Source organism: Parasteatoda tepidariorum, chromosome 2, assembly GCF_982258835.1.
Source record: "Parasteatoda tepidariorum strain Cologne lab strain chromosome 2, Ptep-v5.0, whole genome shotgun sequence".
In the NCBI taxonomy this organism is placed as follows: domain Eukaryota; kingdom Metazoa; phylum Arthropoda; class Arachnida; order Araneae; family Theridiidae; genus Parasteatoda; species Parasteatoda tepidariorum.
In genome coordinates this window covers 122955543-122969610 of record NC_141756.1, presented here as the reverse complement: position 1 = coordinate 122969610, position 14068 = coordinate 122955543, and positions in this window count along the sequence as shown.

The following is a 14068-nucleotide window of genomic DNA, read 5'->3' as shown; positions in this document are numbered from 1 at the left end:
CATTATTTGAAATTTCCCGAATAAATTTTTTTTCCTCATAGGATCCTTTAATGTATCGAAAAACACATCAAAAAAGTAATACAATGCAAAATAAACAAAATAAGAAAAAAAATTAAAAATTGACCACAGCTGGGGTTTGACCCAACGCTCCCTCGTTCCATGCGTAAATAACTAGCACATGGTGTTAGCCGTTGGACCACGCTTATACGCGGATCGCGCTACAACATAGCTTCAAGTACCCTCTCCCGGTTTGCTAATCAGAAGACTTAAGGGGCCATTGCGGCCCCCCTAATAGGGATATAAAATTTTGCTTTGGTAGAGGGATCCGGCACATAGTGGCCTTCTATTCGATCCGAGTTTGAAAATTATAACTTAATATTAAAGGGAAGTAGGTTGGCTTGAAATTTGATCCTTTTTCGCGCCATTTTATTTTATTTTATTTTTTATTCCATTATGCCTTCTTTCACAAAGAGACACCCTTGATTTTATACGTAGAACATCATATTTCACCTGTTAAACTATCATGAAAGTATTGTAAAACGAGTTTAAAAAAATAATATAATAAAAATAAACTAATTTTCCGGGATTTTACCAGTTTTTAAGCATTATTTGAAATTTCCCGAATAAATTTTTTTTTTCCTTATAGGATCCTTTAATGTATCGAAAAACACATTAAACAAATAATAGAATGTAAAATAAACAAAATAAGAAAAAAAAAATTAAAAATTGACCACAGCTGGGGTTTGAACCAACGCTCCCTCGTTCCATGTGTAAATCACTAGCACATGGTGTTAGCCGTTGGATCACGCTTATACGCGGATCCCGCTACAACATAGCTTCAAGTACCCTCTCCCGGTTTGCTAAACAGAAGACTTAAGGGGCCATTGCGGCCCCCCTAATTGGGATATAAAATTTTGCTTTGATAGAGGGTTCCGGCACATAGTTGCCTATATTCGATCCGAGTTTGAAAATTATAACTTAATATTAAAGGGAAGTAGGTTGGCTTGAAATTTGATCCTTTTTCCCACCATTTTATTTTATTTTATTTTTTATTCCATTAGGCCTTCTTTCACAAAGAGACACCTTTGATTTTATACTTAGAACATCATATTTCACCTGTTAAACTATCATGAAAGTTTTGTAAAAGGAGTTTAAAAAAATAATATAATAAAAATAAACTAATTTTTCGTGATTTTACCAGTTTTTAAGCATTATTTGAAATTTCCCGAATAAATTTTTTTTTCCTTATAGGATCCTTTAATGTATCGAAAAACACATTAAAAAATAATAAAATGTAAAATAAACAAATTAAGAAAAAAATAAAAAAAATTAAAAATTGACCACAGCTGGGGATTGAACCAACGCCCCCTCGTTCCATGCGTAAATCACTAGCACATGGTGTTAGCCGTTCGACCACGCTTATACAAGGATCGCGCTACAACATAGCTTCAAGTGCCCTCTCCCGGTTTGCTAAACAGAAGACTTAAGGGGCCATTGCGGCCCCCCTAATTGGGATATAAAATTTTGCTTTGGTGAAGGGGTCCGGCACATAGTGGCCTATATTCGATCCGAGTTTGAAAATTATAACTTAATATTAAAGGGAAGTAGGTTGGCTTGAAATTTGATCCTTTTTCCCGCCATTTTATTTTATTTTATTTTTTATTCCATTATGCCTTCTTTCACAAAGAGACACCCTTGATTTTATACTTAGAACATCATATTTCACCTGTTAAACTATCATGAAAGTTTTGTAAAAGGAGTTTAAAAAAATAATATAATAAAAATAAACTAATTTTTCGTGATTTTACCAGTTTTTAAGCATTATTTAAATTTCCCGAATAAATTTTTTTTTCCTTATAGGATCCTTTAATGTATCGAAAAACACATTAAAAAATAATAAAATGTAAAATAAACAAATTAAGAAAAAAATAAAAAAAATTAAAAATTGACCACAGCTGGGGTTTGAACCAACGCCCCCTCGTTCCATGCGTAAATCACTAGCACATGGTGTTAGCCGTTCGACCACGCTTGTACGAGGATCGCGCTACAACATAGCTTCAAGTGCCCTCTCCCGGTTTGCTAAACAGAAGACTTAAGGGGCCATTGCGGCCCCCCTAATTGAGATATAAAATTTTTCTTTGGTGAAGGGGTCCGGCACATAGTGGCCTATATTCGATCCGAGTTTGAAAATTATAACTTAATATTAAAGGGAAGTAGGTTGGCTTAAAAATTTGATCCTTTTTCCCGCCATTTTATTTTATTTTATTTTTTATTCCATTATGCCTTCTTTCACAAAGAGACACCCTTGATTTTATACGTAGAACATCATATTTCACCTGTTAAACTATCATGAAAGTATTGTAAAAGGAGTTTAAAAAAATAATATAATAAAAATAAACAAATTTTCCGGGATTTTACCAGTTTTTAAGCATTATTTGAAATTTACCGAATAAATTTTTTTTTCCTTATAGGATCCTTTAATGTATCGAAAAACACATTAAAAAAATAACAGAATGTAAAATAAACAAAATAAGAAAAAAAATTAAAAATTGACCACAGCTGGGGTTTGAACCAACGCTCCCTCGTTCCATGCGTAAATCACTAGCACATGGTGTTAGCCGTTGGACCACGCTTATACGCGGATCCCGCTACAACATAGCTTCAAGTACCCTCTCCCGGTTTGCTAAACAGAAGACTTAAGGGGCCATTGCGGCCCCCCTAATTGGGATATAAAATTTTGCTTTGGTAGAGGGGTCCGGCACATAGTGGCCTATATTCGATCCGAGTTTGAAAATTATAACTTAATATTAAAGGGAAGTAGGTTGGCTTGAAATTTGATCCTTTTTCCCGCCATTTTATTTTATTTTATTTTTTATTCCATTAGGCCTTCTTTCACAAAGAGACACCCTTGATTTTATACTTAGAACATCATATTTCACCTGTTAAACTATCATGAAAGTTTTGTAAAAGGAGTTTAAAAAAATAATATAATAAAAATAAACTAATTTTTCGTGATTTTACCAGTTTTTAAGCATTATTTGAAATTTCCCGAATAAATTTTTTTTTCCTTATAGGATCCTTTAATGTATCTAAAAACACATTAAAAAATAATAAAATGTAAAATAAACAAATTAAGAAAAAAATAAAAAAAATTAAAAATTGACCACAGCTGGGGATTGAACCAACGCCCCCTCGTTCCACGCGTAAATCACTAGCACATGGTGTTAGCCGTTCGACCACGCTTATACGAGGATCGCGCTACAACATAGCTGCAAGTGCCCTCTCCCGGTTTGCTAAACAGAAGACTTAAGGGGCCATTGCGGCCCCCCTAATTGGGATATAAAATTTTGCTTTGGTGAAAGGGTCCGGCACATAGTGGCCTATATTCGATCCGAGTTTGAAAATTATAACTTAATATTAAAGGGAAGTAGGTTGGCTTGAAATTTGATCCTTTTTCCCGCCATTTTATTTTATTTTATTTTTTATTCCATTATGCCTTCTTTCACAAAGAGACACCCTTGATTTTATACGTAGAACATCATATTTCACCTGTTAAACTATCATGAAAGTATTGTAAAAGGAGTTTAAAAAAATAATATAATAAAAATAAACTAATTTTCCGGGATTTTACCAGTTTTTAAGCATTATTTGAAATTTCCCGAATAAAATTTTTTTTTCCTTATAGGATCCTTTAATGTATCGAAAAAAACATTAAAAAAATAATAGAATGTAAAACAAACAAAATAAGAAAAAAAAATTAAAAATTGACCACAGCTTGGGTTTGAACCAACGCTCCCTCGTTCCATGCGTAAATCACTAGCACATGGTGTTAGCCGTTCGACCACGCTTGTACGAGGATCGCGCTACAACATAGCTTCAAGTGCCCTCTCCCGGTTTGCTAAACAGAAGACTTAAGGGGCCATTGCGGCCCCCCTAATTGAGATATAAAATTTTTCTTTGGTGAAGGGGTCCGGCACATAGTGGCCTATATTCGATCCGAGTTTGAAAATTATAACTTAATATTAAAGGGAAGTAGGTTGGCTTGAAATTTGATCCTTTTTCCCGCCATTTTATTTTATTTTATTTTTTATTCCATTATGCCTTCTTTCACAAAGAGACACCCTTGATTTTATACGTAGAACATCATATTTCACCTGTTAAACTATCATGAAAGTATTGTAAAAGGAGTTTAAAAAAATAATATAATAAAAATAAACAAATTTTCCGGGATTTTACCAGTTTTTAAGCATTATTTGAAATTTCCCGAATAAATTTTTTTTTCCTTATAGGATCCTTTAATGTATCGAAAAACACATTAAAAAAATAATAGAATGTAAAATAAACAAAATAAGAAAAAAAAATTAAAAATTGACCACAGCTGGGGTTTGAACCAACGCTCCCTCGTTCCATGCGTAAATCACTAGCACATGGTGTTAGCCGTTGGACCACGCTTATACGCGGATCCCGCTACAACATAGCTTCAAGTACCCTCTCCCGGTTTGCTAAACAGAAGACTTAAGGGGCCATTGCGGCCCCCCTAATTGGGATATAAAATTTTGCTTTGGTAGAGGGGTCCGGCACATAGTGGCCTATATTCGATCCGAGTTTGAAAATTATAACTTAATATTAAAGGGAAGTAGGTTGGCTTGAAATTTGATCCTTTTTCCCGCCATTTTATTTTATTTTATTTTTTATTCCATTAGGCCTTCTTTCACAAAGAGACACCCTTGATTTTATACTTAGAACATCATATTTCACCTGTTAAACTATCATGAAAGTTTTGTAAAAGGAGTTTAAAAAAATAATATAATAAAAATAAACTAATTTTTCGTGATTTTACCAGTTTTTAAGCATTATTTGAAATTTCCCGAATAAATTTTTTTTTCCTTATAGGATCCTTTAATGTATCTAAAAACACATTAAAAAATAATAAAATGTAAAATAAACAAATTAAGAAAAAAATAAAAAAAATTAAAAATTGACCACAGCTGGGGATTGAACCAACGGCCCCTCGTTCCACGCGTAAATCACTAGCACATGGTGTTAGCCGTTCGACCACGCTTATACGAGGATCGCGCTACAACATAGCTGCAAGTGCCCTCTCCCGGTTTGCTAAACAGAAGACTTAAGGGGCCATTGCGGCCCCCCTAATTGGGATATAAAATTTTGCTTTGGTGAAGGGGTCCGGCACATAGTGGCCTATATTCGATCCGAGTTTGAAAATTATAACTTAATATTAAAGGGAAGTAGGTTGGCTTGAAATTTGATCCTTTTTCCCGCCATTTTATTTTATTTTATTTTTTATTCCATTATGCCTTCTTTCACAAAGAGACACCCTTGATTTTATACGTAGAACATCATATTTCACCTGTTAAACTATCATGAAAGTATTGTAAAAGGAGTTTAAAAAAATAATATAATAAAAATAAACTAATTTTCCGGGATTTTACCAGTTTTTAAGCATTATTTGAAATTTCCCGAATAAAATTTTTTTTTCCTTATAGGATCCTTTAATGTATCGAAAAAAACATTAAAAAAATAATAGAATGTAAAACAAACAAAATAAGAAAAAAAAATTAAAAATTGACCACAGCTTGGGTTTGAACCAACGCTCCCTCGTTCCATGCGTAAATCACTAGCACATGGTGTTAGCCGTTGGACCACGCTTATACGCGGATCGCGCTACAACATAGCTTCAAGTACCCTCTCCCGGTTTGCTAAACAGAAGACTTAAGGGGCCATTGCGGACCCCTAATTAGGATATAAAATTTTGCTTTGGTAGAGGGGTCCGGCACATAGTGGCCTATATTCGATCCGAGTTTGAAAATTATAACTTAATATTAAAGGGAAGTAGGTTGGCTTGAAATTTGATCCTTTTTCCCGCCATTTTATTTTATTTTTTATTCCATTATGCCTTCTTTCACAAAGAGACACCCTTGATTTTATACTTAGAACATCATATTTCACCTGTTAAACTATCATGAAAGTTTTGTAAAAGGAGTTTAAAAAAATAATATAATAAAAATAAACTAATTTTTCGGGATTTTACCAGTTTTTAAGCATTATTTGAAATTTCCCGAATAAAATTTTTTTTTCCTTATAGGATCATTTAATGTATCGAAAAACACATTAAAAAATAATAGAATGTAAAAAAAACAAAATAAGAAAAAAAAATTAAAAATTGACCACAGCTGGGGTTTGAACCAACGCTCCCTCGTTCCATGCGTAAATCATTAGCACATGGTGTTAGCCGTTGGACCACGCTTATGCGCGGATCGCGCTACAACATAGCTTCAAGTACCCTCTCCCGGTTTGCTAAACAGAAGACTTAAGGGGCCATTGCGGCCCCCCTAATTGGGATATAAAATTTTGCTTTGGTAGAGGGGTCCGGCACATAGTGGCCTATATTCGATCCGAGTTTGAAAATTATAACTTAATATTAAAGGGAAGTAGGTAGGCTTGAAATGTGATCCTTTTTCCCGCCATTTTATTTTATTTTATTTTTTATTCCATTATGCCTTCTTTCACAAAGAGACACCCTTGATTTTATACTTAGAACATCATATTTCACCTGTTAAACTATCATGAAAGTTTTGTAAAAGGAGTTTAAAAAAATAATATAATAAAAATAAACTAATTTTTCGGGATTTTTCCAGTTTTTAAGCATTATTTGAAATTTCCCGACTAAAATTTTTTTTTCCTTATAGGATCCTTTAATGTATCGAAAAACGCATTAAAAAATAATACAATGCAAAATAAACAAAATAAGAAAAAAAATTAAAAATTGACCACAGCTGGGGTTTGACCCAACGCTCCCTCGTTCCATGCGTAAATCAATAGCACATGGTGTTAGCCGTTGGACCACGCTTATACGCGGATCGCGCTACAACATAGCTTCAAGTACCCTCTCCCGGTTTGCTAAACAGTAGACTTAAGGGGCCATTGCGGCCCCCCTAATAGGGATATAAAATTTTGCTTTGGTAGAGGGATCCGGCACATAGTGGCCTATATTCGATCCGAGTTTGAAAATTATAACTTAATATTAAAGGGAAGTAGGCGGGCTTGAAATTTGATCCTTTTTCCCGCCATTTTATTTTTTTTAATTTTTTATTCCATTATGCCTTCTTTCACAAAGAGACACCCTTGATTTTATACTTAGAACATCATATTTCACCTGTTAAACTATCATGAAAGTATTGTGAAAGGAGTTTAAAAAAATAATATAATAAAAATAAACTAATTTTTCGTGATTTTACCAGTTTGTAAGCATTATTTGAAATTTCCCGAATAAATTTTTTTTTCCTTATAGGATCCTTTAATGTATCGAAAAACACATTAAAAAATAATAAAATGTAAAATAAACAAATTAAGAAAAAAATAAAAAAAATTAAAAATTGACCACAGCTGGGGATTGAACCAACGCCCCCTCTAAATCACTAGCACATGGTGTTAGCCGTTCGACCACGCTTATACGAGGATCGCGCTACAACATAGCTTCAAGTGCCCTCTCCCGGTTTGCTAAACAGAAGACTTAAGGGGCCATTGCGGCCCCCCTAATTGGGATATAAAATTTTGCTTTGGTGAAGGGGTCCGGCACATAGTGGCCTATATTCGATCCGAGTTTGAAAATTATAACTTAATATTAAAGGGAAGTAGGTTGGCTTGAAATTTGATCCTTTTTCCCGCCATTTTATTTTATTTTATTTTTTATTCCATTATGCCTTCTTTCACAAAGAGACACCCTTGATTTTATACGTAGAACATCATATTTCACCTGTTAAACTATCATGAAAGTATTGTAAAAGGAGTTTAAAAAAATAATATAATAAAAATAAACAAATTTTCCGGGATTTTACCAGTTTTTAAGCATTATTTGAAATTTCCCGAATAAATTTTTTTTTCCTTATAGGATCCTTTAATGTATCGAAAAACACATTAAAAAAATAATAGAATGTAAAATAAACAAAATAAGAAAAAAAAATTAAAAATTGACCACAGCTGGGGTTTGAACCAACGCTCCCTCGTTCCATGCGTAAATCACTAGCACATGGTGTTAGCCGTTGGACCACGCTTGTACGAGGATCGCGCTACAACATAGCTTCAAGTGCCCTCTCCCGGTTTGCTAAACAGAAGACTTAAGGGGCCATTGCGGCCCCCCTAATTGAGATATAAAATTTTTCTTTGGTGAAGGGGTCCGGCACATAGTGGCCTATATTCGATCCGAGTTTGAAAATTATAACTTAATATTAAAGGGAAGTAGGTTGGCTTGAAATTTGATCCTTTTTCCCGCCATTTTATTTTATTTTATTTTTTATTCCATTATGCCTTCTTTCACAAAGAGACACCCTTGATTTTATACGTAGAACATCATATTTCACCTGTTAAACTATCATGAAAGTATTGTAAAAGGAGTTTAAAAAAATAATATAATAAAAATAAACAAATTTTCCGGGATTTTACCAGTTTTTAAGCATTATTTGAAATTTCCCGAATAAATTTTTTTTTCCTTATAGGATCCTTTAATGTATCGAAAAACACATTAAAAAAATAATAGAATGTAAAATAAACAAAATAAGAAAAAAAAATTAAAAATTGACCACAGCTGGGGTTTGAACCAACGCTCCCTCGTTCCATGCGTAAATCACTAGCACATGGTGTTAGCCGTTGGACCACGCTTATACGCGGATCGCGCTACAACATAGCTTCAAGTACCCTCTCCCGGTTTGCTAAACAGAAGACTTAAGGGGCCATTGCGGCCCCCCTAATTGGGATATAAAATTTTGCTTTGGTAGAGGGGTCCGGCACATAGTGGCCTATATTCGATCCGAGTTTGAAAATTATAACTTAATATTAAAGGGAAGTAGGTTGGCTTGAAATTTGATCCTTTTTCCCGCCATTTTATTTTATTTTATTTTTTATTCCATTAGGCCTTCTTTCACAAAGAGACACCCTTGATTTTATACTTAGAACATCATATTTCACCTGTTAAACTATCATGAAAGTTTTGTAAAAGGAGTTTAAAAAAATAATATAATAAAAATAAACTAATTTTTCGTGATTTTACCAGTTTTTAAGCATTATTTGAAATTTCCCGAATAAATTTTTTTTTCCTTATAGGATCCTTTAATGTATCTAAAAACACATTAAAAAATAATAAAATGTAAAATAAACAAATTAAGAAAAAAATAAAAAAAATTAAAAATTGACCACAGCTGGGGATTGAACCAACGGCCCCTCGTTCCACGCGTAAATCACTAGCACATGGTGTTAGCCGTTCGACCACGCTTATACGAGGATCGCGCTACAACATAGCTGCAAGTGCCCTCTCCCGGTTTGCTAAACAGAAGACTTAAGGGGCCATTGCGGCCCCCCTAATTGGGATATAAAATTTTGCTTTGGTGAAGGGGTCCGGCACATAGTGGCCTATATTCGATCCGAGTTTGAAAATTATAACTTAATATTAAAGGGAAGTAGGTTGGCTTGAAATTTGATCCTTTTTCCCGCCATTTTATTTTATTTTATTTTTTATTCCATTATGCCTTCTTTCACAAAGAGACACCCTTGATTTTATACGTAGAACATCATATTTCACCTGTTAAACTATCATGAAAGTATTGTAAAAGGAGTTTAAAAAAATAATATAATAAAAATAAACTAATTTTCCGGGATTTTACCAGTTTTTAAGCATTATTTGAAATTTCCCGAATAAAATTTTTTTTTCCTTATAGGATCCTTTAATGTATCGAAAAAAACATTAAAAAAATAATAGAATGTAAAACAAACAAAATAAGAAAAAAAAATTAAAAATTGACCACAGCTTGGGTTTGAACCAACGCTCCCTCGTTCCATGCGTAAATCACTAGCACATGGTGTTAGCCGTTGGACCACGCTTATACGCGGATCGCGCTACAACATAGCTTCAAGTACCCTCTCCCGGTTTGCTAAACAGAAGACTTAAGGGGCCATTGCGGACCCCTAATTAGGATATAAAATTTTGCTTTGGTAGAGGGGTCCGGCACATAGTGGCCTATATTCGATCCGAGTTTGAAAATTATAACTTAATATTAAAGGGAAGTAGGTTGGCTTGAAATTTGATCCTTTTTCCCGCCATTTTATTTTATTTTTTATTCCATTATGCCTTCTTTCACAAAGAGACACCCTTGATTTTATACTTAGAACATCATATTTCACCTGTTAAACTATCATGAAAGTTTTGTAAAAGGAGTTTAAAAAAATAATATAATAAAAATAAACTAATTTTTCGGGATTTTACCAGTTTTTAAGCATTATTTGAAATTTCCCGAATAAAATTTTTTTTTCCTTATAGGATCATTTAATGTATCGAAAAACACATTAAAAAAATAATAGAATGTAAAAAAAACAAAATAAGAAAAAAAAATTAAAAATTGACCACAGCTGGGGTTTGAACCAACGCTCCCTCGTTCCATGCGTAAATCATTAGCACATGGTGTTAGCCGTTGGACCACGCTTATGGGCGGATCGCGCTACAACATAGCTTCAAGTACCCTCTCCCGGTTTGCTAAACAGAAGACTTAAGGGGCCATTGCGGCCCCCCTAATTGGGATATAAAATTTTGCTTTGGTAGAGGGGTCCGGCACATAGTGGCCTATATTCGATCCGAGTTTGAAAATTATAACTTAATATTAAAGGGAAGTAGGTAGGCTTGAAATGTGATCCTTTTTCCCGCCATTTTATTTTATTTTATTTTTTATTCCATTATGCCTTCTTTCACAAAGAGACACCCTTGATTTTATACTTAGAACATCATATTTCACCTGTTAAACTATCATGAAAGTTTTGTAAAAGGAGTTTAAAAAAATAATATAATAAAAATAAACTAATTTTTCGGGATTTTTCCAGTTTTTAAGCATTATTTGAAATTTCCCGACTAAAATTTTTTTTTCCTTATAGGATCCTTTAATGTATCGAAAAACGCATTAAAAAATAATACAATGCAAAATAAACAAAATAAGAAAAAAAATTAAAAATTGACCACAGCTGGGGTTTGACCCAACGCTCCCTCGTTCCATGCGTAAATCAATAGCACATGGTGTTAGCCGTTGGACCACGCTTATACGCGGATCGCGCTACAACATAGCTTCAAGTACCCTCTCCCGGTTTGCTAAACAGTAGACTTAAGGGGCCATTGCGGCCCCCCTAATAGGGATATAAAATTTTGCTTTGGTAGAGGGATCCGGCACATAGTGGCCTATATTCGATCCGAGTTTGAAAATTATAACTTAATATTAAAGGGAAGTAGGCGGGCTTGAAATTTGATCCTTTTTCCCGCCATTTTATTTTTTTTAATTTTTTATTCCATTATGCCTTCTTTCACAAAGAGACACCCTTGATTTTATACTTAGAACATCATATTTCACCTGTTAAACTATCATGAAAGTATTGTGAAAGGAGTTTAAAAAAATAATATAATAAAAATAAACTAATTTTTCGTGATTTTACCAGTTTGTAAGCATTATTTGAAATTTCCCGAATAAATTTTTTTTTCCTTATAGGATCCTTTAATGTATCGAAAAACACATTAAAAAATAATAAAATGTAAAATAAACAAATTAAGAAAAAAATAAAAAAAATTAAAAATTGACCACAGCTGGGGATTGAACCAACGCCCCCTCTAAATCACTAGCACATGGTGTTAGCCGTTCGACCACGCTTATACGAGGATCGCGCTACAACATAGCTTCAAGTGCCCTCTCCCGGTTTGCTAAACAGAAGACTTAAGGGGCCATTGCGGCCCCCCTAATTGGGATATAAAATTTTGCTTTGGTGAAGGGGTCCGGCACATAGTGGCCTATATTCGATCCGAGTTTGAAAATTATAACTTAATATTAAAGGGAAGTAGGTTGGCTTGAAATTTGATCCTTTTTCCCGCCATTTTATTTTATTTTATTTTTTATTCCATTATGCCTTCTTTCACAAAGAGACACCCTTGATTTTATACGTAGAACATCATATTTCACCTGTTAAACTATCATGAAAGTATTGTAAAAGGAGTTTAAAAAAATAATATAATAAAAATAAACTAATTTTTCGGGATTTTACCAGTTTTTAAGCATTATTTGAAATTTCCCGAATAAAATTTTTTTTTCCTTATAGGATCCTTTAATGTATCGAAAAACACATTAAAAAAATAATAGAATGTAAAAAAAACAAAATAAGAAAAAAAAATTAAAAATTGACCACAGCTGGGGTTTGAACCAACGCTCCCTCGTTCCATGCGTAAATCATTAGCACATGGTGTTAGCCGTTGGACCACGCTTATGCGCGGATCGCGCTACAACATAGCTTCAAGTACCCTCTCCCGGTTTGCTAAACAGAAGACTTAAGGGGCCATTGCGGCCCCCCTAATTGGGATATAAAATTTTGCTTTGGTAGAGGGGTCCGGCACATAGTGGCCTATATTCGATCCGAGTTTGAAAATTATAACTTAATATTAAAGGGAAGTAGGTAGGCTTGAAATGTGATCCTTTTTCCCGCCATTTTATTTTATTTTATTTTTTATTCCATTATGCCTTCTTTCACAAAGAGACACCCTTGATTTTATACTTAGAACATCATATTTCACCTGTTAAACTATCATGAAAGTTTTGTAAAAGGAGTTTAAAAAAATAATATAATAAAAATAAACTAATTTTTCGGGATTTTTCCAGTTTTTAAGCATTATTTGAAATTTCCCGACTAAAATTTTTTTTTCCTTATAGGATCCTTTAATGTATCGAAAAAAACATTAAAAAAATAATATAATGTAAAATAAACAAATTATGAAAAAAAAATTAAAAATTGACCACAGCTGGGGTTTGAACCAACGCCCCCTCGTTCCATGCGTAAATCACTAGCACATGGTGTTAGCCGTTGGACCACGCTTATACGAGGATCGCACTACAACATAGCTTCAAGTACCAACTCCCGGTTTGCTAAACAGAAGACTTAAGGGGCCATTGCGGCCCCCCTAATTGGAATATAAAATTTTGCTTTGGTAGAGGGGTCCGGCACATAGTGGTCTATATTCGATCTGAGTTTGAAAATTATTACTTAATATTAAAGGGAAGTAGGTGGGCTTGAAATTTGATCCTTTTTCCCGCCATTTTATTTTTTCTATATTTTTTATTCCATTATGCCTTCTTTCACAAAGATACACCCTTGATTTTATACTTAGAACATCATATTTCACCTGTTAAACTATCATGAAAGTATTGTAAAAGGAGTTTAAAAAAATAATATAATAAAAATAAACTAATTTTCCGGGAGTTTACCAGTTTTAAAGCATTATTTGAAATTTCCCGAATAAAATTTTTTTTCCTTATAGGATCCTTTAATGTATCGAAAAACGCATTATAAAAATAATAGAATGTAAAATAAACAAAATAAGAAAAAAAAAATTAAAAATTGACCACAGCTGGGGTTTGAACCAACGCTCCCTCGTTCCATGCGTAAATCACTAGCACATGGTGTTAGCCGTTGGACCACGCTTATACGCGGATCGCGCTACAACGTAGCTTCAAGTACCCTCTCCCGGTTTGCTAAACAGAAGACTTAAGGGGCCATTGCGGCCCCCCTAATTGGGATATAAAATTTTGCTTTGGTAGAGGGGTCCGGCACATAGTGGCCTATATTCGATCCGAGTTTGAAAATTATAACTTAATATTAAAGGGAAGTAGGTGGGCTTGAAATTTGATCCTTTTTCCCGCCATTTTATTTTTTTTATATTTTTTATTCCATTATGCCTTCTTTCACAAAGAGACACCCTTGATTTTATACTTAGAACATCATATTTCACCTGTTAAACTATCATGAAAGTATTGTAAAAGGAGTTTAAAAAAATAATATAATAAAAATAAACTAATTTTCCGGGATTTTACCAGTTCTTAAGCATTATTTGAAATTTCCCGAATAAAATTTTTTTCCTTATAGGATCCTTTAATGTATCGAAAAACGCATTATAAAAATAATAGAATGTAAAATAAACAAAATAAGAAAAAAAAATTAAAAATTGACCACAGCTGGGGTTTGAACCAACGCTCCCTCGTTC